Here is a 27,999-nt window from a genome sequence, read left to right on the forward strand (position 1 = left end):
ACCCAGCAGTGTTAACTATCTTTCACAGAAGTCTTTACTGGCATTAGTTTTAATAAGATTTAAGATCTAAGTCAGAGTCACTTTTTATTTTCCTTTCTTCTGTCTTTTTGGAGAGTGAGGATATCAAAACAGGATTGATGGTAGAGCTAAAATTTGCACAAAATAATCAGCTACAGTTTTTTTTTTTTCTTAAAGCATGTAGTTTTAAAAATATACACAAGATTGGTCTATGAGTTTATTTTTGGAAATATAATTTTCTTAGGGCCATTTCAGTGACCTTTGGTTAACACTGCTTTTGAATCCTGTATGGTCAACACTGACTGTTTTTGAGCAGAGATATTTCTAAAACTTATTTAGACACTGCTGCTGCTAAGTCGCTTCAGTCATGCAACCCCCTAGACGGCAGCCCACCAGGCTCCCCTGTCCCTGGGATTCTCCAGGCAAGAACACTGGAGTGGGTTGCCATTTCCTTCTCCAATGCATGAAAGTGAAAAGTGAAAGTGAAGTTGCTCAGTCATGTCTGACTTTTAGCGACCCCATGGACTGCAGCCCACCAGGCTCCTCCATCCATGGGATTTTCCAGGCAAGAGTTCTGGAGTGGGTTGCCATTGCGTTTCCCATATTTAGACACTAATAGACTTAAAATAATATGAACCATGGGTTAACATGATGCATTTAAGCTGCAAAGAACTTTGATAAAGAGTTTGCCTCAGGCAATAACATAGAAATAGCAACTTGTAAACATTTTGATTTGTAATATAAATGATGTTTATTTCATTTATTTCCAAATGAAGTAATTTACCCTTTGAAATACTTTGAAAGCATTTTACTCTACTAAACTATAAAATAAATTAAAGTTCCTTGATTCTGTGGGGTTACAGCTGAAGTGGCAAAACAAATTCTTTCTTCTCATAGTTGTCAAGTCAGACAGTTGTTTTCTAGTAACATTTATCTTCCCCACATTTGTCATTGCTTTAGGCAATTGTAAGATAGATTGATCAAGGTTTCCTCGTAATGATAATTTACCTCACCAAATAACTTATTTACCTATTTTTATACATTCTTCTTATTTTTCAGATAAATATAGTTGATTTATAATGTTAATTTCAGGTATACAGCAAAGAGATTCAATTATACTTTTTTTTTTCCCTGATTCTGTTACGTTGTAGATTATTACTAGAAATTGAATATAGTTTCCTGTGCTATACAGTAGATTATTCTTATTTATCTGTTTTATATATAGTGGTGTGTATCTGTTAATCTTATACTCCTAATTTATCCCTCCCCCTCCTTTTTCCCTTTGGCAACCATAAGTTTTCTATGTCTGTGAGTCTCTTTCTGTTCTGTAAATAAGTCCATTTGTTTAGATTTCACACGTAAGTGATATCATACAAATTTGTCTTTGTCTGACTTATGTCACTCAATGTGATCATATCCATCCATGCTACTACAAATGGCAATTTGTTGTTGTTTTTAGTCACTAAGTGTCCAACTCTTTTGTGTCCGCATGAACTATAGCCCACCAGACTTCTCTTTCCATGGGATTTCCCAGACAAGGCTACTGGAGTGGCTTGCCATTTCCTTCTCCCAGGAGGATCTTCCTGACCCAGGGGTCAAACCTGCATCTCCTCCACTGGCAGGCAGATTCTTTACCACTGAGCCCCCAGGGAAGTCCACAAATGGCAATATTTCATTCTTTTATGGATAAGTAATGTTCCTGTGTGTGTGTGTGTGTAAAATACATCTTCTTTTATCCATTTATCTATTGATGAACACTTAGATACCTTCTTCTTATATACGAAGCCAGTGTACCTTTGACTAGAATAATACTAAATTCTAGTCTCCCTCGATGCAGTCAATCATCACCATTAGGTTAATATGGATACTTTTTAGACTTTGTTCTATGCATTTGTGAACATCAATAATCACAGAGAAAATCTATAGTATTGCTTTGGTATTTCTCTTTTATAGAAATTGTAGCATAATACACTGCCTATGATACCAAAAACCTGATTGTCAGTGACTCTTTTCTGTAAACTCTGGCTTTATATTCTCTACCACAGATTATGAGCCCCTTTGTGTGTGTGTGTGTGTGTGTGTGTGTGTATATATATATATATATATATATATATATATATTTTTTTTTACTTCAGTTTCCTTGTTAGAAATTTTTTATTTAAGAACACAGTTTTGATTCCAGGGATTCCCTGGTGGCTCAGATGGTAAGAGTCTGCCTGCAATGTGGGAGACCCAGGTTCAGTCCCCGGGTTAGGAAGATCCCCTGGAGAAGGAAATGGCAACCTACTCCAGTATTCTTGCCTGGAAAATCCCATGGATGGACGATCCTGGCAGGCTACAGTCCATGGGGTTGCAAAGAGTAGGACATGACTGAGCAACTTGACTTTCACTTTTGATTCCAACATCAAAAAGAAATTATATTACAATATAGTGTAAGACTTTAACAGTACTGTATTTAATACATTTATAGTATTATATTTATGCTTAGATTATAACAATCTGGAATTTGTCTTTATGAATATGAACTGTGAACTAGTCGTATCTTCTCAATAAGTAAATTATTCTCCCAAGAACTTTTATTTTAAAATATACCCTTTTTCATTTATTTAAAATGCCATTCTTATTGTATCTTAAATAAGGATGTATGCTTTCATCTATTTTTAGACTCTTATTCCATGAATCTAGTTATCAATTTCTGTGCCTCTACTGTACTTATTACTATGATCCTATAATATGTTTGATATGTAGTAGGCAAGAATATTCCATCTTGGTTTTCTTTTATAGATTTATCTTTGTTATTTATACATATTCGCTCTTCTTAATGGATTTTAAACAGATTTAAAATTTCCAGAAAACATTGCTTTATATTTTAAAATTATTTTTTCTTCTGGTTTTATTGAGATATAATTGATATACAGCATTATATAAATTTATGGTGTATATCATAATGATTTGACCTAAGTATATCAAGAAATGTTTACTGCAATAAGTTTAGCGAACGTCCATCACCTCATATGGGTACAAAATAAAAGAAAAAGAAAAAATGGTTTATTTGTGATAAGAACTGTTAGGATTTACTCTCTTAACAACTTTTATGTAGCATACAGCAATTATATTAATCATATTGTAAAATGTGTCCCTAGTACTTACTTATCTTTTAACTGGAAGTTTGTGGGTTTGACCATCTTTGCCCTATTACCCTTCACTGACCCTTTTATTGTTCTATTAGTATTTTGCTAAATTCATAGATTATTTTACAGAGTGTAGACATCTTTAAAATTCTGAATTTTCTCATTCATAAGAAAAGTATTTTTCCTAATTTATTTAGGTTTTCTTTTATGCCCTTCAGTGAAGTCTTGTTAGGATTATTCCTAAATATTTGATGTGATTATTAATTATAAATAGACCTCTTATTTTATTTTTTAGTTGGTTTTCTGATGTGAATAAAAATTACAGGTTTTTTAAATATGTTGATTTTGTATTTGGCTATTTGGATGAAATTTGCTTATTGGTTTTAAAATTTGTCTTATTGGTATCTTCAGGACCCAATTATCTTCAAATTATGACATTTTGTAACTTATTTTCTAATATTTGAGTTGTTCTCCTTATTTTATTACACTGATTGGGACCTTGAGTGAAGACTGATCAATTATATACTTCTTGTCAATGTGGATATGCTTCCAGTATCTCCTGATTATGGGGAGTGCTTGATGTAAGACTTTGCTAGATCCTTTTATAAAGTCAGGGAAATTATGCATTTTTTATTTTACAAAAAGCTTTTGAAATATTCATTAAAATGTTGAATTCCTGTAGGATTCTTATTCAGAGTTGTGACATATCAAATAGTTTTTATCCTTTAACATATTAATATAGTGCAATTCTTTAAAAGATCTCTAATGTTGAGCCCCATTTGCATTCCCAAGATAAATTCCTACTTGGTCATTCTGTATTATTTTTACAGCAAATTGCTAGATTTGATTTGTTACTATTTTGTTATTTTGTATCCTTGATCAGCCAGTCAGAAATCTCCTGCTTCAAGATTTGTTAGTGCTTCCTTTGGTGAGAGCTGGTGGGGGCAAGATATTTCTTCATGACCATTTCGGTGTTTGTAACTGTTTTCTTTTGTCTTTTTAAATTTTCCAGGTCTTCTTTTGATAATTTTAGTAATTTTTAAATCTTCTGTAGATATCATCTTATGTAATCTTATTTTTTAATCTGTGCCTTACTTTGCCTTACTAGTAACTTTTTAAAAAGTGACCTTTTCATATACCTTCTCTATGAATTAGTTGTTTTGTTTTTGAATCATGTTAATTATTTCTATTTGTTTTAATTATTTAATTTGTTTAATTTCTATTCATTAATTTTTATATTTATCTTAATTCCTTTCTTAAATTTATTTTTGTAATTGTTTTAAATTGTTGGATTGACTGCTTAGTTCTTTTATCTTAAATCTTTTTAATTTTCTAATAAATACATTTAAAGTCAGAAAGTTTTCTCTGGGTACAGCTTTGGCTACAAATCACCAGTTTAATATGTAATGCTCTTATTCTGAATCAGTTCTAAACATATTTTTTTCAGCCTTTGCGAATATTTTAAATTCATTTTCTTTAGTTGTTTTAGTGTACTATAGATTAGCTACCCTTTTCATTCCTTGGATATTCCAGGAGACAGAGAATATTCCTTAAGAAATAATTAATATTATTTTTAAGGAATATTAATATTCCTTAAAAATAAAAAGCCTTGCAGACTAGAACACATGACATGAATAGAGATTGGATAGTGTGTAATATTTCATTCCTATGAACATGGATCCTTAACATGCTACCTGGAGCAAACATGATACACTTTAATGGACTCTATTCTTTCAAAAAGATTTAACACCTCTTTGGGAAAAAAGAACAAGTGTCACTTGAGACTGGAATTAAGTTCCAAGCGGTGACACTAAGCAGGCTCACACTATTATTATTTTATTTCCAAGCTTAAGAAAAAGGCTGTTCCTAATTATACTAAAAATCCAATACCCACGATCATATGGTTGTTCTTAGTTTTTGGGGGTTTTTTGACCTAGAAAACATTATAATTAGTGAATAAGTTAGAGAAAGACAAATATTGTATGATATCACTTATATGTAGAATCAAAAAACAATACAAATGAACATATATGCAAAACAGAAACAGACCCACAGATATAAAACCCAAACTTGGGGTTACCAAAGGAAAGGAAGGAGGGGGACATATTACGGGTATAGGATTATCAGATACAAACCGCTATGTACAAAATGGATAAGCAACAATTCTATACTGTGTAGCACAGGAAATTATAACCATTATCTTACAATAATATATAACAGAATCTCAAAAAATATGTGCTGAAATTAACACAGTATTGCAAATCAACTCTACTTCCATAAAAATTAACAATGAATAAAATAATACTCGAAGGAAAAAAATCCTGTACCATTCATTTCGTTAATTTGGAATTTTTTTGTTTGTGTTTTAGGATTCATCGTTTTCTCCCATTGCCCTTGTCAGATATGAGGCCCTAAATTGGTAAAGAAGTTCTCTTGGACTCATAAGAAATATTTCTCAGTGCCTGGAAAAGGAAGAATCAGAAGGTATGAAATGCAGTTACGGGATTTCTCTCTCTGTTTCTAACAAAAACATTTGTGCACACTCATATCCTCTCTTCCACCACCTTAATGCAAAATTCTGCTAATGGAACTAAGGTGAGTGTTTCACACAAAACCCAATTTTGCAGACATATTATTTTCTGATGTTTTATTTTCACCTTACAGCTCACAGGGTTTTAAAGAGCCGGAAACTTGATTTTCGCAGTGCACAGACTTTCTGTTTCCCTGACTTTTCATACACATTTTTGAAGATGATTGGCTATGAATCTAATCCTGTTAGCACCATGACCTTTTCACCACCACGTTTTAAGAACTACCTGTTAGACCACTGCCTAACAACCATTAGGAAGTAAAATGCATGGGGTATATGAAGTTATCAGGCAGAATGGTATTCATTCCCTATTGATCCATATCTGACAAAATGTTACATAAAATACTTTCTGCCTACTTCAAAAGATTTGGATTAATTATCCTTTTCATTCTAAGATAAATAATATTTACACTACAATTAAAATTTAACTAAATTTGACAAGCTGCAGAGAGTTCAAAAGTTCCTGAAAATCCCGGAAACTTTCATTTTTATTTGAATTGGACACTCACTTTTACCTTGGCTATAAAGCTATGTGGGTCTGGTTATTTCCAGGCTTAGAACCCACTAATCTTTGTACATTTTAAAAAGAATTTATAAAGTAAGTGTGACACAGAAGTTGTTCTTGTCACATTGTCCTTAAATGAAGAAAAATAACAGTTTGCAAATAACTCACCATGTCTACAAAGAATTTTTTGGCTCTTGAGTGGTATGGCTAGACTGTGACTATATTTACTGCTTTTAACTAGACAAATGCCATTAGGTGGCAAATAATAAAGCCTGACAGTGAAATCCTAAGAATCCTCAGGAATGAGGTCTATGTGAGTTTTTATTAAAAATTGTACATGTAAATCTAATTTTGCTGTTTAATGAGAGAAACAGAAACCTCTGTCTTTGATTCTTAATTTGTGCATCTTATCAAATTTTACTATTAAAAGAGTTTTTCTTTCTACTGATATAAAGCATTTTGCACACTTAAATTATAGTCAGAACAATGACTGAAGGTCATTATCCAAATACAGTTTCTGACATTACCTGGTCCAAGTCAGGTGGCCCAATATAATCAGCTTTATCTTCAGGTAAATTTTCAGTGTGAGAACAAATTACCTAAGGCACAAACACATCCTCTTAAAATGGTTAAATTAACCTTGTTTTGAGGAGAAAGTTTCCTGTGATATCTCAGGAAACTTCTAAGTGTGGATTAAAAAGTTGTAACTTCCGTTATTTAAACTCTTTCTCATATTTTTCTTTTGTCAACTTACTAATAGAGGTTGTCTTTTTCAAAAAAACAACCTTATAATTAAAATGAAATTTCAACCTTTTCCCCCCATTTGGTGATTTTATAGTATATCAAAAGACCCCACCGCAGAAAAGAAAATGTGAAAAAGCCTTTCTTTCCATGGCACAATGAAGTTGGGTTTGCAGAGTGTAAATAGTTCAATTATTTTGGTTAAAAAAAGGTTAGCTCTCTCCATGACGGTAGTGCTGTGTTAACTGAGAAGGTGGTACTGTGGTTGTTGATGGATATCATTTATACATGCCAGTATCAAAGGAGAGCCTAATGTGGTCTTAATAGTCCTTTCTGTTCTCTTTATGCCTACAGATTGTTCTTTGATTTTTGTGGTTGTTACTCAGAGCTTGTAGACACTGGTAACCCGGTTGTGTAAATGCTCAGTGGTTCCAGCATTTGCTCTTTTCCTGTGGCTGCCTGTCAGCTGGTATTAGGCTGCTGCGGTTTTTCAGCTCTCTACAGTCCTCTTATAAGCTCACCCTAGAGCATCAAAAATGTGTATTTATCTTCTTACCTCCATACATATAGCTATTCCTCTTTAGCTCACTAACAACCACTTGAATATCCATTGATAGGCATTTATTGCATACAGAGACTCCATCAAAAGTAGTGAAGTATTTAGCTCCTCTCAATGATAAATTGTCATATTCACAGCAAATAAATCAAGATATAGACCGTCGATTAATTGCAAGCCATTTACTCACTCTGGTAACATTAAAATCATTCAGTAACTTAACTGTTATATGTTATCTGTTCTTATTGGATTTAAGGTACTATCTGTGGGAAATTCTCTGCGTTACCAAACTCATTCAGAATGACTGGAACCCAGGCAAATATATTTTATATTTTTCCCCTAGTTTTTTTTTTCTTATTTTAGTTTTTGAGTATATTATAAATAATTTGATTGTGTTCCATGATTTCATCTGTATTTTTGGAAACACATCACCTCAACACTAGTCATAAAAGAAGAGCTGATACTAATTGTATTGTTCTAATTGCTTTACATGAACTATATCATGGCAACTCTATGAGGAAGGAGTCCTGCTATTACGAGTCCTGTTTTGCAAGTGGAGGGGTTAACTGAACAGCAAGCTTAACTGAACTACCTAAGGTCATGAAGGTAGTCAATAGTGACCAGGCTTTGAACCCAAATTGCCTAACTTAAAAGCCAATGCACTTGTTTTCTCTCAACCCTGCTGCTTCTTTCTATATATGTAAACATGGCTTACTATGTTCCAGAAACTCTTCTTATACTCTGTATGTATCTACTCGTTTGATCTTCATAATAATCTTAAAATAAGCACAAATATTATGTGTTCTGTGTAGATAAATAACTGAAGCATAGAGAGGTTAACCTGTTCATGGTAACACAATGAGTAGGTAAATGAATTGAGAGCCTAAGCACTTCAATTTCAGAATCTGTGCTCTTAACCACTATGTTAGATTCTCTTTGATATTTGAAAAGTACTCACAACAAACACATGTGATTTCTAGTAATGAAAATCTATCTGATGAAGATACTTGCTGAAAATAGAATTTTTTTTCCAAAAATGTGTCTGCCACCTCTATTGCCAATATGTTTTTATGTATGTATTTATTTTTAATTGGAAGATAATTACAATATTGTGATGGTTTTTGCCATACATCAACATGAATTGGCCATAGGTCAATATGTTTTTAATTAGCAATCTCCCAGAGGTGGCAAAACTTATGGACATGTGTCTTATACAGATTACACATATGTTTCAGACTCATCCCAGTTGTTCATGATTAATGTTTTTCTAGTCCTCACATTTGGCTTATTTACTCTAAACAGAGATCAAATTTAAGTAGAGATACACAGGGACTAATAATGAAACTAAGGTGTATGGCAACTTTAGTTTGGCGAAGGATAAAGAAATCTCAAGAAACATAAAATGAGTGAAAAAGTGAGGTGAAAGATGAGTTTAAACACACAAAAGGCACATTCACAGAATGTGAGAACTGATGTAAACATGCCATTGATAACAGCAGAACAATTCCAAACATAGTGCTCATAGTGCTGTGACTAATAACACCTCCAAACGCTAGAATCAACAATAAAGTTATTCTTGTAACGCAGTGGAGAGACGCATCATAGTTTTAACCAGTGTGGCTCATGCTTGTCCTCTCTTCCATTCTGTTGGTTCCATATTGTCAGGTACTGGGCCCATTTAAAATAACTAGTGTGTAGCCAGTGTCGCTGTGTGTTCAGCGATGATTAAGCCCAGGGAAGGGGCTCTATAAGTATTGAAGGAGGGAATGGACAAATGCAGATATCACAGTGACTGAAGTTTCAGTGTACATCAACCTAAACGTAATCCCTTTTGTGCCAAATACAAAGCCTGTGGCACCAAGTTTAAGTCCGTCTCACCAGATAATGGGCCAAAGCTGTTGCTATAACTCCTACCTTGGTGGTAGCTGAGTCATGACTAGGAAGACAACGGTAGCCAGAGGTCTTAGAGTCTGGGGAAATTTGTCTCTGCTAACTCCTCAATTCAAATTCAAATTCATCCTTCCCCATCAGCAGTTTTGACCTAGTAGATCACTCCTTCCTTCTTGATACAACTTCATTTGGCTTCCAGGGCCCCATATTTTTCTGGGATTTCCTATAGACTCCTTTAGCTGAATCCTCCTCTTATTTCCAAGTTCTTGCTCCTCTTCTTATTTCCAGGTTCTTGTTTGTGTGTGTGTGTGTGTGTGTGTGCATGTGTTTTTATTTTATTTATTATTTTTTTTATACTCCAATAAAAAGTTTTTAATTTAAAATAAAATCGGTTCTTTAAGCCTCATCACTTATCACAGGCATCCCTCAGTAGATTTTTTTTTTCATACATGATATTTTACATGTTTCAATGCCATTCTCCCAAATCTTCCCACCCTCTCCCTCTCCCACAGAGTCCATAAGACTGTTCTATACATCAGTGTCTCTTTTGCTGTCTCGTACACAGGGTTATTGTTACCATCTTTCTAAATTCCATATATATGCGTTAGTATACTGTATTGGTGTTTTTCTTTCTGGCTTACTTCACTCTGTATAATAGGCTCCAGTTTCATCCACCTCATTAGAACTGATTCAAATGTATTCTTTTTAATGGCTGAGTAATACTCCATTGTGTATATGTACCATAGCTTTCTTCTGTTTTTATTTTTTAAAAGTAGTCTGTCTTTAGAAGAACAGACTTTTTAAAAAATTGAATGAAGTCTAGTTTAGCATTTTTTTCTTTTAGAAATGTGCTTCTGATGTCTCATCTAAGAAATTTTCACCTAATGCAAGATCACACATATTTTCTTCAATGTCATCTTCAAGATTTAACAGTTTCAATTTAGCTTTTAGGTCTCTGATACATTTTGAGGTAACATTCTTGTTTGGGGATACGAATCAAAGTTCAATTTTTGGATATGAATGTCCATTTATTCCAGGATTCTTTTGTTATAAAGATTGTCCATTCTTTACTACATTGCCTTTGAAACTTGATCCAAATCAATTGTCTAAGACAGTGAAAAGGCAGGCTAGCAACTCAGAAAACATTTGGGAATTATATATTTGACAAGGAATTTTGCACTGAAATAAAAAAGGAAGTCACAAAATACCACAGTAAGAAAACAACCCAGTTCAAACATAATGAAAAAAATTACTAGACACCATTAGAGAGAATATTTAGAAGACAAAGGAACATAGGAAAAGATATTCAATATCATTAGCCATTCAGGAGATATAAATTAAAACCACTGCTCACATGTTAAAATGGCTAAAATAAAAACTACAGTATTAAATGCTAGTGACAATGCAGAACAGCTTATACATTACTGCTGGGAAAGCATAAAACATAAGAATGTTGAGACTGACAAAATTGTCCTGCCTTGATTTCTTATGACAACCATTTTTAAAAATAGCTTCAACTTTTTGCACATAATTACTTGTGTAATTAGATCATCTATTTTCAATAGAAATATGCATCATATATCAAAATATACATAAAATACTAAGGCCATACTTTGGATATGGTGTAACATATAATAGTAACATGAGAGATATTTAGAAAAAATGAGATTGATGATTTTTTTTTCCTTGTGCCTTACTTACTGGAATTATTTGAGGATAAATAGTTCTTTAGAAATAGCAGGGCAAACAAGATCTTCCTTACTGCCAAGTCAGTGAACTTCTGAAGTTCAAAAGGACTCTTTAGCTACTGCCTAGGGCCATTTCCTCATTTTTGATGACAGCAAAAAGTGGTTCATTTTCTCTTTTACAGTGTTTTGCCCTTTAGCTAATTCAGAATAAAACTGCTGCACTTGTTTGCTGAGAATTTTTTCAACATTCCTCGCTGAACATACCCACTGTTCATAACCAGACCACATAAGTTCAGAGCCTAAAGATAAGCTTTCAAAAAATAAATAGAAAATATAATGATGTCGGATCTCCATATTAATTTACCAGTGATATGTCTTGAGTTGTTTACATGTCTGAATTTACCTTTCCAAGTGCCAGCTCAGGCTGTGTAATGAGACATTTAAGACCAAGATTCTGATCGATTCACTTCTACTTCACAGGCCAAAGGGAAGCTCAAGATTTAACATTTTTACTTTGGGGCCTTAGAGAATCAAGTCAAGACAACTACTGGTGTGCTGTTTACCTCCTGGTAAGCATTGTCTAATGTATGGACTAAAAGGCTTATAGAACACACACTAGTCATGATAAATGTTGGACACTGTCAACATATACAGCCAACAATCACCATTTCTCCTCACTGCATGTATTTGGTGCTCTTCTTATTAAACAAAATACTTTTCAAACCTAAAACTTTGCTACTTAAAATTCAGGCATAGCAATCTTTCCTCGGGGCTAATTTATATCTAATATTTCTACCAATGTCTGGGTATCAGCACCCAACTATGACTTCAGTTTATTGTCAACACACAGGCAGACAAAGCTCATGCATAGACCATATTTATTGAATTATTTCCTATCATAGTCTCATTGAAATGCAAAATGCTTTAGTGCTCAGAAAAACATACAGTCAATTATCCTGATCTGGAGCTTGCAGGAAGAATATCAAATGAAATTTCAAAGTTTTATTTTATCTGCATATGAAATTGATAGCTGAGAAATATGAGTTTATCAAGGACATTCTTGGTTTGTTAATAATACAAACAGTGGGTATACCAACATTTACGGAATGGATAGAGGAAAAGTCCATGATTTGAATGGAAAAGAAATGTCCAAAATGTCCAAAATGCCTATTTTGGAGAGGCAAAGATAGGGTTAAGAGACAGCTTGGTGGTATTCACTGGAGACCTCTTTACTGATGTAGAGCAGGAGCCTAAGGTGGTAGCCTTGGGAAGCCCAAGAATAAGCAGAAATTATATAAGGTAGAATTCATGAATGATAAGCAGATCTGCTCCTTTTCTTTAACAAATTACTTTTATTGTTTATTAAAATTTTTAAATTTTATATTGGATCATATTTTATTGACAATATTATGTTAGTTCCAGGTGTACAGTGAAGTGATTCTGTTATATATATACATGTATCTATTCCTTTTCAAATTCTTTTCCCATTTAGGTTATTACAGTATATCGAGCAGAGTTCCCTGTGCTAAACAGTATGTCCTTGTTGGTTATCTATTTTAAATATAGCAGTGTGTACGTGTCAGTCCCAAACTCCCAATCTAGTCCTCTCCCCCACCTTTCGCCCTGGTTACTTATAAATTCATTCTCTAAGCCTGTGAGTCTGTTTATGTTTTATAAATAAGTTCATTTGTATCTTTTTTTTTTTGGATTCCACATGTAAACTATATATGATTATTTGTCTTTCTCTGTCTGACTTATTTCTTAGTATGACAGTCTCCAGGTCCGTCCATGTTGCTGCAAATGGCATTATTTTATTCTTTTTACAGCTGAGTAATATTCTGTTGACTATATGTACCCTATCTTTCTCCTTTCATCCGTCGATGGACACTTAGGTTGCTTCCATGTCTTGGCTATTGTAAACAACACTGCAGTGAACGTTGGAATGTTTGTATCCTTTCGGACTGTGTTTGTCTCCAGATACATGCCCAGGAGTGGTATTTCTGGATGATACGCTAGCTATGATCTGGGCTTCCTTTGTAGTTCAGCTGGTAAAGAAGCCGCCTGCAATGCGGGAGACCTGGGTCCGATCCCTGAGTTGGGGAAGATCCCCTGGGGAAGGAAATGGCAACCCACTCCTGTACTTTTGCCTGGAGAAATCCATGGGCAGAGGAGCTGCAGTCCATGGAATTGCAAACAGTCGTATACAACTGTGCGACTAACTTTCTTTCTTTCATGCTACCTATATTTTTAGTTTTTTAAGGAACCTCCATACTGTTCTCCATGGTGGCTGCACCAATTTATATTCCCACCAACAGTGTAGGAGGGTTTCTTTTTCTCCACACGCTCTCCAGCACTTATTGTTTAGATAGTTTCTTGATGACGACCATTCTGTCCAGTGTAAGGTGTTATCTCATTGTAGTTTTGAATTGAATTTTTCTAATAATTAGTGATGTTGAGCATTTTTTCATGTGTGTGTTGGCCATCTGTATGTCTTCTTTGGAGAAATGTCCATTTAGGTCTTCTGCCCACTTTTGTTTGTTTGTTTGTTTTTTGTTTTTGAAATTTTTGCCTACTAGTTTTATTTTTTATTTTATTTTTTCCCAACTACAATTTTATTTTATTTTTAAACTTTACAAAATTGTATTTGATTGGGTTGAGCAAGGATATACAATGAGTGGTACTGGGAAAACTGAACAGCTAACAAGTCAAAAAATGAAATTAGAACATCCTTTAACATCTTACACAAAAATAAAATCAAAGTGGATTAAAGACCTAAATGTAAACCTGAATACTACAGAACACTCAGAGGAAAATACAGGCAGAACACTCTTTGACATAAATTGCAGCAGTATCCTTTTTGAGTCATCTTCTAGAGTAATGGAAATAAAAACAAAAATAGACAAATGAGACCTAATTAAACTCAAAAACTTTTGCACAGCAAAGAAAGCCATAGACAAGATGAAAAGGCAACCCACACGATGGGAGAAAATATTTGCAAACAATAGGACCTGCAAGGTATTAGTCTCCAAAATTTACTAACAGCTCATGCGGCTCAAAATCCAAAAGAACTGCTCTGGATATAAGGAATTACTTGTTCCCCGATTTTTACCCCTACCACCAGCCAAAAATACTTTTATCTGTTCTAGTCTTTCTTTTTATTTTGAGATAGTTTTCAATGAACTTATGCTCACGACATCATTTTCCTGAAAGTTCTAAAAAAAGACATTTAAAATTAACTTTAAAGTCAACATCCATCAAAAAATATTCTTAATCATTCATCACTTAGATACTTTGTATACTTGTTATATGCTGTACTAAATGATACTATTCAGTATAAACAAAAATCACTGAAAAATAATTTTGCCTTTGAACAGTTTTCATACAAACATAATGTTTAAAAGACTATGATTTTATAGCATTTTATCTTAGTCCTAAGTTTCTTGAATTACTAATATATGTCTTCTAAATTAGTCATTTCCTCAGATACCTAGCTGTGCTTTTAAATGCCCAAATCTATATTATGGCTTCTTAGGGTAGTTGTAATCCAATGACCATCATACAACAGAAATACAAAGTCAACAAGATAATATATATAATGTGTCTGCCACATAAATATTTGTTTTGGCTTTTGTTTTTAAAAGCAGAGTTTTGTTTTCTTCCCCAGAAGCAGTACACATTCAAAACACTTTTCTGTGGTTAGAAGACTTTTCAAGAATTTTTTTTTTTCTTAAAAGACAATCATCCCTAACTCATTATATGTCAGACATGCAGTAAGTTAGGATATACTGATCTCTTTTGCTCACAAGGGCAGTTTTAGAACAGAAGAACCCAAGACGGAAGACTTATCCCTCTTACCAGAAACAGTCTTTCTCATGTGAGCTGACTGCCATCACAGAGATACTGTGTTCCTGCTGGTTAGGTCAATTTCATGTATTTTTCCACCATTGGAATGAGCCTTAGCTGTTAATATAACCACGAAGATGATGTGTCTATAGCACAATAAAGACATTTATTGTGTTTTCTCATAGCAATGAGAATGTTTATTCAGTGCATCTTAGTGGGACAATGTTGTTTATCTGGATAATTTTTAAAATTTTTAAATTTAAAATATATACATAAAATATACATAATATAAAGTTTGCCATTTTGATCATTTTTAAGTGTACAGTTCAGCCATTAAATACATTCATATTATTGTGTGACTGTCACCATCATGCATCTCCAGAAAATTTTTCATCTTCTTCAAACTGAAACCCTGTACCTATTAAACAGTAACTTTGTTTTCCCCTTCCTCCCAGCCCCTGACACCATCACTCTTTGTTCTGTCTCTGTGAATTTGACTACTCTAGTTACCTCCTGTAAGTGAAATATGACAGTATTTGTCCTTTTGTGACTGACTTTTTAAATTTGTAATCTCATCCTCCAGGTTCATCCATCTTGTGGTCATATATCAAAATTTCCTCCTTTTTAAAGCTGAATGATATTCCATTATATGTATATGCCACAGATAAGAACTTTTAATGTGCATCTTATGGCCTAAGCTGTATGGACATATTATCTAAAAACATTAAAAACTGAAAATTGTTGAACTGAGTAAAATGATTTGAAGGTGTGGAATCCTAAAAGTATAGACTAATTTGAAAGTTTCTAGGGCTTCCCTGGTGGCTCAGCTGGTAAAGAATCCACCCAAAATGCAGGAGACCTAAGTTTGATCCCTGGGTTGGGAAGATCCCCTCAAGAAGGGAATGGCTACCCACTGCAGTACTGTGGTCTGGAGAATTCCAGGGACCATACAGTCCATGGGGTCGCAAAGAGTTAGACACAACTGAGCAGGTTTCACTTTCACTCTTCAGGAAATACACAGCTCTCAAGCTCCAGTATGAGCCGGCTAGTGTTGGGTGAGACAGAATGATAATGAGTTTAAATCATATACATATATGAGCATTCAAATGATTAAAGTCATTCTTTTAAAATGCTTTAATAGTTTTGAAACAAGAGAGGTAATGGTTGTACAACATTGTGAATGCACTAGAACCACTAAATGGTCTACTTTAAAATGATTAATTACACATGAGTTTTACTTCAATGAAATAAAATGCTGTAATGATAGAAATTTTCTTTAACTTTGAATTAGAAATTATATTTTTGCTATAAATATCACATATGTTGAGAAACAATTTTGAAACACTTGTATTATGGTTTTAAGGGTTAATTTACTACTATAGTTAATTACTATTCATAAAAGCAAAGGAGCAGGAAATAGGCTTTGTGGAAATGCCATTGTACAAATGGTTCTCTCTGCTCAGAATATTGCCCATGGTCTGCCCATCCTCAGAGCCAAACTCATTGGTCATTTTCTTATAGAAGCCATTCCCATTACCTGAAAATAAAAGAAAGTTTCCCCTGTTTTTGCACCTCTGTCAGAGTACTGAGGTTCTGTCTAGTTGTAATTCTGTGTTCCCCCTGCTGAATGGAAAGTTCCTTGAGGACAAGATCATGCTTTGTTCCTCTATATATTTATCTGTCAAGTAGTACCTGCTCTGTCAATCCTGGTTATGTTGAAATTTACTGATTTGAATTCGTTAAAATTGATTTTTCTTGCTCACTGGACTTTGCAAACTGTTGTTTCTTAGTTACTTTTTCTCAAATGCTCCATCCATTTGGAATAAAGAAAGTGAACACAGAAGCTTAAAATTGAACCTGTCAACTTCATGAGGTCATATAAAAATTGAATGGTTGGACAGATCTGTCTTTATTTGTCCATTATCTTTCTTTGAGAAGCATGCATTTCTTATTGGTTTACTTTGGCAATTTGTTTCTTACTTTAAAGCAAAAATATTTTCTTACTTCTCTTGTATGTCTCTTTAATGTACTTATTATAACCAAAGCAGTTCAGTTTTCTAGTACGTACCTACAGTAAATAAATCATTGAGCAATATCCTGTTGATGAGAGTCCCTCTTCTTGAGTGGTTGTCAATATATGGCTACTATAGTTGAACCATACATGCCTGAACTCATTTAAGGAGAGTGGCAGAACAGGTATCCAAGGCAGAATTATAGACAGTAGAATAAATTGGTCATAACAAAATTTATATTTATTTATGAACCATTGAGTTGGCCAAAAGTAACATTATGGAAAAATTCAAATGAACTTTTTGGCCAATCCAGTAGTTTCTTCCACGTAGCATATAAAATTGTTTCCCATGAAACAAAACGTCAAACAGAATGAATCCATGTGTGATGCCAAAAACTGAGCCTTGAGAAGTGGCTAAGTTTAGAAATCTGCAGATCCTGCATAGAAAAGAAAAGAAAAAGGAGGGCAGTATCCTAAGAGCCCAGGAAAGAGATTCTTACTTGGAAAGTGGGCACAGGTAATCTGGGCCTCCAGGAAAAGATTCTAGAACTCTGAAGAAGTCAATAATGACGAGATGCATGTAATGGGAGTAGCAAGTTTGCTCACATTCTCACTGAGAATTGAAAGGAAAGTGGAGCCTCTTCCTTTCTCTGTAACAATCAGATCATTTTCATGATATGTACTTACAAGGAAGGAAGAAAAATGTAAAATTTGGTCCATTCAAAAACTAAATCCACTATAATATTAATCTCAAGTAAAATAAGCAGTATCTTAGAGGCTGTCTTCTTTGCCCCTTTCCAAACTGGTTTTTATAGTGGTTTTGGGGAGTGTGGTTTATTTGACATTGTAGAGACAGGAGTAGCCTCTGGAACCTCTTTGGCCTCTGTTGTGAAGCACCTGACTGGTCAGCTGTCTGAGCCAAGTGGCCGGGGAAGGGCTCCTTGAGCATCTGATCTGAGCAGCATCCAGGTAATTGCTGTGGAATTTAGAGTCTAGATACCCTAGACTCAGTCGAGCACAGTCATCTTCCTGCTGACCTCACAGGTACTTGACTACACAGCTGCTGAGCCTCAACTTCTGAGCTCCCTGAAAGAGCCCCTAGCTGAACTCTCGACTTCCACATGCCCCTCTTAGGGCACACAGGCTTGTATGGGTCTGATCTGCGACACACAGGAAGCAGGTATAGAAGAAAACCAAGCTCAGGTCTTCTCTCTGCCTTGTCACTCTCTGCCACCAAGTTTCTCTGCTATGTGGGGTGCAGGCTGACACAGGAGCCTTTGAGGGCATTGCGTCCCATGTCACATGCCTCTCCCCTTTAGAACTTCAGCCTGGAAAGGGGAGAGCTAGCTATAAATGTCTCTCGGACTTCTCTGCCCCTCCTTTCTCTTCCTATCAAGCCTTGGGACCCAACGGGTAAAATTTTCCCTCTTCCTCTTTCTTTTTGACTAGAAATTCTTTTTTTCTCAAAGTCTGGCTTTCAAGATTATTGTCTGTCTGCATATTGCCTTTGGGCAATTTCTTTTTTCTTCTTCTTTTTTTTCTTTCTGCTACAATTCTCCTGATCTCTCTTAAATTCCCAAGATGGTGTTGGGAAACAGCTCTTCTCAAGAAAGGGCAAAAACATAACCACATGACATTTCTCAAAATACTGTATCCCTTATACCTCATTTCATATAATGCTATTCTTTGTCTAACAGGAAGATATCTAGATTATATTTCCATGCTCTATGAAATTCTTTTAAGAGAAAAATTAATTTTATTTGACTTCTAAATTTTGAATGCCATTTCTTTTTTTTTTTAAAGACAAATTTTTTAGAGCAATTTTGGATTTACAAATAATTGAGAGAGAGGTATAGGGATTTCCTGTGTTCCCCCAGCCCCTATACATGCAGAGCCTTCCCCGCTGTCAGCGTCGTTTTCCAGAATGGTGAGTTAGGATTATACTGACACATCACAATCACCCAGAGTCCCGAGTTTACACTAGGATTCACTGTTGGTGCTGTGCATTCTGTGACTTTGAGCAAATGTATAATGACGTCTGTCATTATTATCATATCACAATGTATTTTCACTGCACTAAAATGCCCTTTTGATGACTTTTTCCCCACATTTGTGTTTTTGTAGGTAACTCATGTTATATTTTCTAGCCTTCTGATGTTCTAAAAACACAGTGTTTACTTTTATTTATTAAGTTGTTCATATTAATTTCTGCATCTTAAAGTTTGTAAAAGTTTTGAACTTTTCTATCTGAGTTTGTAAAAGTTTTGAACCAAACATATTTGCATTTAGATGCCTCTTTTGTGTTCCATTTGGTTTATTTTCTTTATGGCATTTCAGTTTACAGTGGTGATTTTAATACCAAATATTTGCCTTTCAGGATGCAAGTTCTGCCATTTACAACCTATACTGTCCCTCTTCATGGAATACTGTTTGATGTTATCTATAAACTTAAGATGGCTTTTATTTTTCTGGTGGTGTTTGATTACGTTTACCTGTTTAATTTTTTAGTGTGAGACAGCATCCTGAATGCTTATAGTAATGGATGGTTCATTTTTTCTGAACTCCTTTTGGTCGAGTTGGTGGTTCTACTCTAGTTGTTTTTAAGCTCTTGAATTAAATTATAGATACATTTTTGGCAAAGGAAAAAATTTAAATTTGAGGTTATCCACTGCAAGCTTCAGAGTAAGTGAACCAAAAATTCAACTGTGTGATTTAATCATTTAAAAAGTGGTAGACCCTGTTTTGACTGTAAGTACAGTCATATCAGTGGGAAAGGATGTTTGAACTAGAAAGTGTAGACATAAACTCATTTTAATTTCTGGGCATCTTCCTTAAGTGTCCTATCAGATTACCATGTATAGCAACTTGCCATTCTGTGGTTACTCACTTCTAAGACAGTAAATGTCGAGAAATGCCAGACTACCACCTTGGACTGCAAAGTGTGATTATTTTGTGTATATGTGGTTTCATACCCAAGTGAGTCATTCTGCTAAGAACCTTGAGAATATCAGTCTCGTCTAGACGTTTCAATCTTAATGACTGATAACACCAGTCCTGGCATAAGATTTAGTATCATTAGAAAGAGGATGTAGGTGTAAAACGGTTTTGTACAAATACAAATACTGTATTCTTGAACCCACAGAATCTGGACTAGTCATTTCCTCTGCTAAACCTTTTCCATTCCCACCATTTTTTATTATCATTTTTTATCAAAAACTGCTCCTCAGTAAACTTCGTATCTTTAAAATCGTCTCGGCCTGTCCTATTTATATTTCCAGCATGTACTGTGATGCCTGCCTCAGTAGCTTCAGTAAAAATCTGTTAAATAAATATTGACTTCAAGGGACTTACAGGAAAACCATAGCATTTGCACCTCTGATATTTTTATTTCTTTTTTTCCTTCAGTCTTTCCCCCAAGTACTTTTTAAAGCTCCTAGGAATTTGTTGCTGATTTTTTACTATGTTATCCTATTTTATCAATGAGCAGATAGTAGGAATAGCTGTGAATGATCACATCAATATTACTTTTATCAGATTTTTTGGTTTTATAAGAGAATCAGGGTAATTCAAAGTTAGATATTCCTCAACTCCGAGGGAGTATTTTTGGAAATATCAGTCAGTTTTGCATGAATAAATCTGCTAGTAATGGGCATAGTGATTAAAATGGAAGTTTGGAAAGTGGAATGTTAATTTTACCCAGGGCTACTTCTGTGGGCCTGTTTAGAAAGTTTTCAGTTTGGAACCAAGTGATAAATACATTAAGAATCTAATATAACTTTCATAAAATATTTTGATGAGCATGATATAGAAGGATGTACACTAAAGACAAAGCCTGCATGATTTTTTTCTCTTTAGTGAGAAAAGGGCTATTTCTTTATAGGATAAGAACATACAGATCTTTTAGAATCACCAAGGGTAGCATGCTTTAGAAGAGTAGATATGATGGGAAGTTTCTATTTGCCTAGAGGAGGATTATGAGAATATATTTTGGATTTTTGAGACTTGAGAAATTGCCTAGTACTTTGGCTGGACCAAAATGATGGCTGCTTTTCAGCTGACATGCCCATATCAGTATTCTGATTCTAAATATGTCTGTACTGGTTGGTGGCCCTGGCTTTGACTTCCCAGGTGCTGCAGGGGTAAGAATCTGCCTGCCAGTGCAGGAGTCATAGGAGACACTGGCCGGAAAGATCCCCTGGAGGAGGAAATGGCAATCCACTCCAGTCAGTATTCTTGGAAAATGTCATGGACAGAGGAGTCTGGTGGGCTGAGTCCATGGGGTCACAAAGAGTCAGATGTGACTGAGCACACACGTCCCTGCTTTATTTTCCCTGTTCCTTTTCCTGGAGAAACAGTAGACCTCCTAACAGTCAAGCCACTAATGGGAATGTGCCAGGATCTTCTGGATCTTTCTCCAGCACCAGAAGTTGCTTCAGTTCTGATTCATCTAGGCCCATACAGCATCCCCCTACTGAGACATTTTAGTGTAGGCCTGCCAAGCATGATGTGGAAGAATCTTGTTGATTCAGATCAAGGAGTGTTCAGGTCAGCACCTAGGATGATGGGCAGGGTGAAGGACCCAGCCCTAGCCACTAGGCTGAGGTCCCTGCCTGAGGTACCATCCATGCCTCACAACTCCAGTGTTCCACTAAACGGGTGTCATCACTCCCCAGTTACTTAGACATAACTCCCTCAGGTTTTGGAGCTGCCTGACACTTTGTGCCATGGCATTCATCTACTACATGCAGATTCCCACAGCTGAACACTTCATACCCATGAAGCAGCAGGGAGTAGAAAGATTTTCAGCCTACGTGGTTGAGGTGACTTTGGGAAGTATTTCACCCTAGATCATGTTAGTTTAAGGAGGAATCTCTTCCACCCAAGAGTAAGTTGTGCCAATAAACTTGACCCACAAAGTTGCTAAGCGTGATGTTTCTTCTCCCACCAGAGCATCTCTTGAGCAGACAGGGTATTGAGACAGGAATAGGCTAATCTGGACTGCCCCACAAAACACACACACACACAACAAGAACACCAGAAACTGGGGACAATTAAGGCACATTATTTCTTCCTGAATTATACTTAAATAAAATACTGAAAGGTAAATAAATATTCTCTCACCTGGGAAATACTTTTTCCCCCCTCTTTTCTTTAACATTTAATCAATTTCTTAGTGGTCTCAAGAACCTGTTGCCTGTTTTGTTTTGGTCCAGTTTTCACTCTGATGTCTTCCTGATTTCTTAGCCCCCTGTCTTTAAGCAACCACAACCTCCTGAAGATGTCCCTGTCCAAATTCCTGGAGTCTGTGACTATACTGGGTTACAGACAGAAGGGAGTTAAGGTTGCAGATGGAATTAAGGTTGCTTGTCAGCTGACTTTAAGATAGGAAGATTATTTTGGATTATTTGAGTGGGCTCTATCTAATTATGCTCCTTAGCAGAGAACCTTTCCTGCCCGTGTTCAGAAAGAGAGAGATGATATGGAAGAAAGGCTACAAAGCTGCCACTTAGGGTTTGCCCAGCCATTGCTGCCTTTAACGATGGAAGAAGGGACCCATGAGTCAAAGAATGTGAGCACCCCTTGAAGCTGGAAAAGCCAAAGGAATAAATCCTCCTCTAGAGCTTCCAGAAAGGATTTCAGCCCCGTTAATACCTTGATTTTTTACCCAATGAAAAACCCATGCTGGACTTCTAACCTATTAGACTATAAGAAAACCCGTTTGTATTGTTTAAGCCATTAAGGCTGTGGGAATTTCACACAGCTCCCATAGAAAGCTAGTTCTCCAGTCCTCCCCCTTCCCCCAAACAAAACTAAATTAAAGAAGTTTATGATAATGCCACAATTCTTGAGTCACATTCTCTGAAGCTGAGAAAGCAGAAAACTCCCCCTCAATTCCCTTTCAGTTTGAAAGACATTTGCTCAGTTGTTTGTCTCGGTCTGGGCTTACACTGATAGTGTTTTCTGAAGTTACTGAGAAAACTGTCAGGGTGAGGCATGCTTTGACATACAACAGAAACATATTTGACCCTTTGATGCCGTACAAGTCATACACATGCTGAAAGCCAAAGTTCTTGAAAGAGAGATCCACACCCCATCTCTAGTCTCAACTGTTAATCAGTCTGGATTTGCTTCATTGCTCATGAAACTCATCTGAGGTTTTTTTAGAAGCCAGGGGGTGCTACATCTGTTGGAGAGTCTGGGCCTGATGGGTCCTGAGTGTGGCCATGGGGGGAAGCAGCAACTATAAATTATACATTGAAATCACTGTAGATGGTGACTGCAGTAATGAAATTAAAAGACACTTACTCCTTGGAAGGAAAGTTATGACCAAATGAGACAGCATATTAAAAAGCAGAGACATAACTTTGTCAACAAAGGTCCATCTAGTCAAGGATATGCTTTTTCCAGTAGTCATGTATGGATGTGAGAGTTGGACTATAAAGAAAGCTGAGCGTAGAAGAATCGATGCTTTTGAACTGTGGTGTTGGAGAAGACTCTTGAGAGTCCCTTGGACTGCAAGAAGATCCAATCAGTCCATCCTAAAGGAAATCAGTCTTGAATATTCATTTGAAGGACTGATGCTAAAGCTGAAACTCCAATCCTTTGGCCACCTGATGCAAAGAACTGACTCATTGGAAAAGACCCTGATGCTGGGAAAGATTGAAGGCAGGAGGAGAAGAGGACGACAGAGGATAGGATGGTTGGATGGCATCACTGACTCGATGGGCATGAGTTTGAGTAAAGTCCAGGAACTGGTGATGGATAGGGAGGCCTGCCATGCTGCAGTCCATGGGGTCGCAAAGAGTCAGACACGACTGAGTGACTGAACTGAACTGAAATCTCCCATCATCTCTGATTCTTCTTGTTCAACACTATAGCCTAGTTTCAGGTTTAGTGAATGAGAAAAGGGCCTGATCTAGCCACCTTGACAGAAACCTAAAAGGAGAATATTGTCCAAGGCCTCAGGCAGTAACTGTGATGGTCACTAGCTGAGAGCAGGTGCTGTGGGAGAAGCCAGGATGGAAGATAAGAGATCTGTTGATCACTGCATATAAAAGCATCCTTAGGCATCAGAGTGGTACTTGGGAGTGTAGTATCAGGGTTGAGGGGCTAATGTCCTGCATTGACCAGTAGAGGTTTTAAGCAATTCTAATTCAGGTACATAAGGAAAATCAGAATTTATTTTTTCCACAATTGAGTAAAGATATAGGTGTTGGTTATAGCGTGAGATTATGTCTAGTGTCACATACATTCTTATTACAAACCCTGGAATGGAACTGAATTGTATTTGGAAAGTTTTACTGGTATGAATAGGGGCTTTCCTGGTGGCTCTAGTGGTAAAGAACCCTCCTGCCAATGCAGAAGACATAAGAGTTGTAGGTTCGATCCCTGACTAGGGAAGATCCCCTGGAGGAGGGCATGGCAACCCACTCTAGTATTCTTGCCTGGAGAATCCCATGGATAGAAGAGTCTGGTGGGCTATGGTCCATGGGTGGCAGAGAGTTGGACATGACTGAAGTGACTTGGCACATATTGATACAGATAGAGGACATGATATGGATGTGATTTCACTAAAATAGGATTTCTGCTTTGAAGGAACCAGAAAACTGTCATGAAAGTGAAATGAAAGAAATTAAACCAACAAGCTGATTTACACCATGACCCATTATATAGAGAGTTTAAGAAGAGTGTAAGGAAGAAAATAAAAAAAAAGAAAAGGAATGCAGACTTACTAAAGCTTGTTGAACAAGTTAATTACTTGAAATCATCAAGTAGATTCTAGTTAAAGGAAGTGATCTTTAAGTCTCCTACCTCTCACAGTAAATTGTTTGTAAGACTGAATACTTTTATTCAGAGATGGGATAGTGGATACTATGACATATGGCCTGAATCTAGGCCTGGTGACATTCCTATAAATCCAAAGCTAGCTATAAATCCAAACCTCCCATTAGAAAAACCATGTCCATTCCATTCCTTTCCAACTCCACTGCCTCTGTGTTGGCGATGACTTTCCTTGTCTGCTTCTTGGACCAAGTAGCAAGAGCTCGACTCTGCTTCCACTGTTGTGCTCATCTCACCAGCCTACATATGGACATTAGGTTCCTTTCCTAAAAATTAGATCTAACCTTGTCTTCCCCCTGCTCAAAATCTTTGGTTAGCTCCTAATCTATACATAGTATCATCTAACCTGCTATGATTGAGATTTAAATTTCTCTAATAAATTGTCCTTGTCTGGCTTTCTAACGTTATCTCTTCCAATAATACCCTTCTTCTCCAGTTTCACCCCGAAGTATCTATTCTAGTTAAAAGTGTCCAAACATTCCTTGGATCCTGCTGCTTCCATACAGAGGAGAAGGAGTTTGATGTTTTTTCAATGGGGAGATTTAGGTTTTAGTCCATCTTTTACTAACTCGAACTTGGAGCAAGTCACTTTCCCTGTCTTTTTTTTTTTATTTCATCATCTGTAAAGTAGGAAACTAACATGCATACTTACTCTGTAGGGCAGCTGTAAGAGTCAAGTGGGAATGGTGGTAAAAGTACATGTTACAGTGTGAATTAGGATCTGGAAGAAACTTATTATAAATGTGGCCATTCTCCTCTCCTATTAGATACTTAGCTCCTGTAGGTAACTACCCTGACTTCATTTTGCTATCTTCTAAATCTGACAACAATGGGTTTTCAATAAATGTGTGACAAATTGAATGGAAACATTTGATATTGTAGCTCCAGCATTTACAAGGTGCATCATTAAAAGTTTGTACAACATAGAATTATGGAGGAGAGCAGAATTCTTACACTTTTCCAAGTAAATTCAAAAATCAAAGGTCTACAGATGAGAACTCTATTTCAATAATGTATATTCTGTCTTCAAAATTTAAGTAGGTCAAAGAAATTGACATGGTGATGATAAGTTTTATTATCACTGCTTTTCTGATAGTACAGGTGATAATGCTGTTAACAAAAATACTAAGAGCTACATGGTAAGTAAAAATATGTAAAAAGTATGTAAAAATTTTGCAAAAATACGTAAAAAGTCAGCTTTGTAGAAACTCTGACGCCTTTTAGCATTCATGGGGGACCCATAATACATAAAGTCTTCAAGACACAATTTTTAAACCAAAGAGGGCAAATTGAAGGAAAATGGAGAGAAAGAGGAAGTGAAAAAGAAGATAAAAGCTTCCTCTGTTCATTCTTCACATTTTGAATGATGAAGACCCTTCCTTTCCTTACAGGTACTATCTGAGAAACTAAAGAATCAGATAACATAGATTTTTGAAAGCTTAAAGTTTTTTACAGTTCATCAACTCCAAATTTCTTATTTTACTGAAAGAAATGGGGATGTAAAGATGATACAGGACAGATGTAAGGTTAATTTTAAACCAGAGGTTTAAAATCTGATCATAGCAGATGAGCTTTATGCTAAAGGATTTGACAGTTACCTTCAAATATATCTTCCTTCTGGAAAAGCAGACACTGCTGCTTCTGTTTCTTATAATGGTATCTTTATTTCCTAGGGAGTCTCTCCAATGTGACAGGAAGTGCTTTTCCTAAAGCCATGAATAATAGCCTCTATGCTTTGTCAGGCTGCAGCTACAATGCGTGGAACAATACCCTTGTGCCCTCCCAGAGTTTAATGAGTCTCTCAGGGCTACTAATTTACTATGAGGGAATAGCTTCGAATTCAGGGAGATTCCTCTGTACTATATCAGTGCCCTTTTATTTTGTTAACCTTGTGCCCCTAACATTTCCCACCATTATGCTTCTTTCCTTCCTTTTATACCCTAAGTCCTTCCTTGAAAAGTGTACACTTATCACCTCCCTTCACTTTGCCTCTCACCCCTTAATTTGCTTTTGGCTGCTTTCCATAAACCAATATTCTCTGTATCAGGGACTTTCCTTCTCGACAAATTCAAATGTCTTCTCTTCATCTTCTCCTTCTTGAATCCGTTGTTACAGTAAACAAGTTTGAATATTGCCCCACCCCCGCTCTTTCAACACTTAAACTCTAGATTCCTAAACAAGAAACTTCGTGACCATCTTTCTGTTTTCTGTGGGTATTCCTAAGGCTTGCTGGTTTTCTCACTCTTATCTCTGAACAGAATTACCTACATTGATGGCCTCAGTGATCACATCCATGTTGTTGATCCCCAAATCTTGGTCTTTAATCCAAATCTCAAATGAGCTTTCTAATCTTGTAATTCCAACTGTTCTTCTCTAGATCTTGTGCCCTATCCCAGCTTGACATATCTTAAAACTAAACTCATCAGCACATTGATTAAATTGTGCCCCTTTCTGATACACCATTAAAAAGAATTTTTAAAACTACAAATTTCTAATTTTTTTCTTTTCAAACATAAAGTTTTGCTCCTACTTTACAAATATACTTGAAGAATTACAGCTTTTTGATTATTTATTCCATTTTCATAGTGAATGTCTTCATATCTATGGCCACTGTCATTACCTGAATCCATCCATCTATTCATCTACCATCATCCCCCATTGAATCTTCTTCCAGAAAAATTTACATATGAGTGGTCTGTACAAGAAAAATTTTGTGCAGTTTTCACAGATTAGGTTGATTAAGTGGTCCTATGTATATTAAGCTGGAGGAGGGCATGGCAGTCCACTCCAGTACTCTTGTCTGGAGAATCCCATGGACAGAGGAGACTGGTGGGCTACAGTCCATAGGGTCGCACAGAATCAGACATGACTGAAGTGACTTAGCAAGAGTATATCAAGCAGTTCACTTGGTAGACCTGCTAGTCCTCACCTGCCTTTAACCTGGCTTCACTCTAAATCAGTCACCATGTGCCTGTCTGCCCTCTCTGTTACAAAAGGGTAGGATCAATCCAACAAAAATCCATCTGTCTTTCGTTTGTTCTTATTTGGGTTGGAAGTAACTCCATGAGGAATTAAGAAGGTAGAAAAACATATCCTCCCACAATGAGAGTTTATTTAATAATGCCCGTATGCCAAGGTCATCCTTACTTGTAAGAACTATTAATTCATGATCTCTAGTTTTTAT

The 27,999-nt window shown here is 35.9% G+C and overlaps 1 protein-coding gene across 9 annotated transcripts in view; it reads left to right on the forward strand.

Annotated features, from left to right (window-relative positions):
- The window catches only part of AHR (aryl hydrocarbon receptor), a 513,500-nt gene that overhangs the window by 405,506 nt on the left and 79,995 nt on the right, over window positions 1-27,999 (forward strand). For 8 of the 9 annotated variants that reach the window (XR_008717666.1, XR_008717668.1, XR_008717663.1 and 5 more), the window contains 2 exons: window positions 5,519-5,633; window positions 11,600-11,688. The gene's annotated coding sequence lies outside the window, so the exon portion shown is untranslated. Of the gene's footprint in view, window positions 1-5,518; window positions 5,634-11,599; window positions 11,689-19,350; window positions 19,396-27,999 lie in introns of those variants that run through there. The other variant, XR_008717664.1, reaches the window with a different exon arrangement.

This window comes from Bubalus kerabau, chromosome 8 (genome assembly GCF_029407905.1).
Source record: "Bubalus kerabau isolate K-KA32 ecotype Philippines breed swamp buffalo chromosome 8, PCC_UOA_SB_1v2, whole genome shotgun sequence".
Classification (NCBI taxonomy): domain Eukaryota; kingdom Metazoa; phylum Chordata; class Mammalia; order Artiodactyla; family Bovidae; genus Bubalus; species Bubalus kerabau.